This window comes from Micropterus dolomieu, linkage group LG12 (genome assembly GCF_021292245.1).
Source record: "Micropterus dolomieu isolate WLL.071019.BEF.003 ecotype Adirondacks linkage group LG12, ASM2129224v1, whole genome shotgun sequence".
Lineage (NCBI taxonomy): Eukaryota > Metazoa > Chordata > Actinopteri > Centrarchiformes > Centrarchidae > Micropterus > Micropterus dolomieu.
This window is the reverse complement of record NC_060161.1, coordinates 5,290,090-5,290,467: the sequence shown is the minus strand read 5'-3', so window position 1 is coordinate 5,290,467 and position 378 is coordinate 5,290,090.

The window sequence follows — 378 nt, the reverse complement described above, 5'->3', positions numbered from 1 at the left end:
GGAGGACATTTCAGCAAGACAATGATCCCAAACACACAGCCAAGGAAACTCTCAGTCGGTTTCAGAGAATAAAGCTGCTAGAATGGCCCAGCCTGGGCGGGTGGCAGCCCGGCTGACGTTGAGTGTCTTTTCTCTCTCTCTCTCTCTCTCTCTCTCTCTCTCTCTCTCTCTCTCTCTCTCTCTCTCTCTCTCGTCAGCTGGGCTCGCCACCCTGCACTCTCCCCTTGGACCTTCCACGGCATCCTCCCGGCTCCTCCCCGTGCCTCCTTACTTCCTCGATTGCTCCGGTTACCTCCACTCCCTCAATCCCATTTTCCATTCTATAAAACCTGTTCACCGTGAGTGTGTGTCCACTCTGTCCCCACGTCATAACACAGC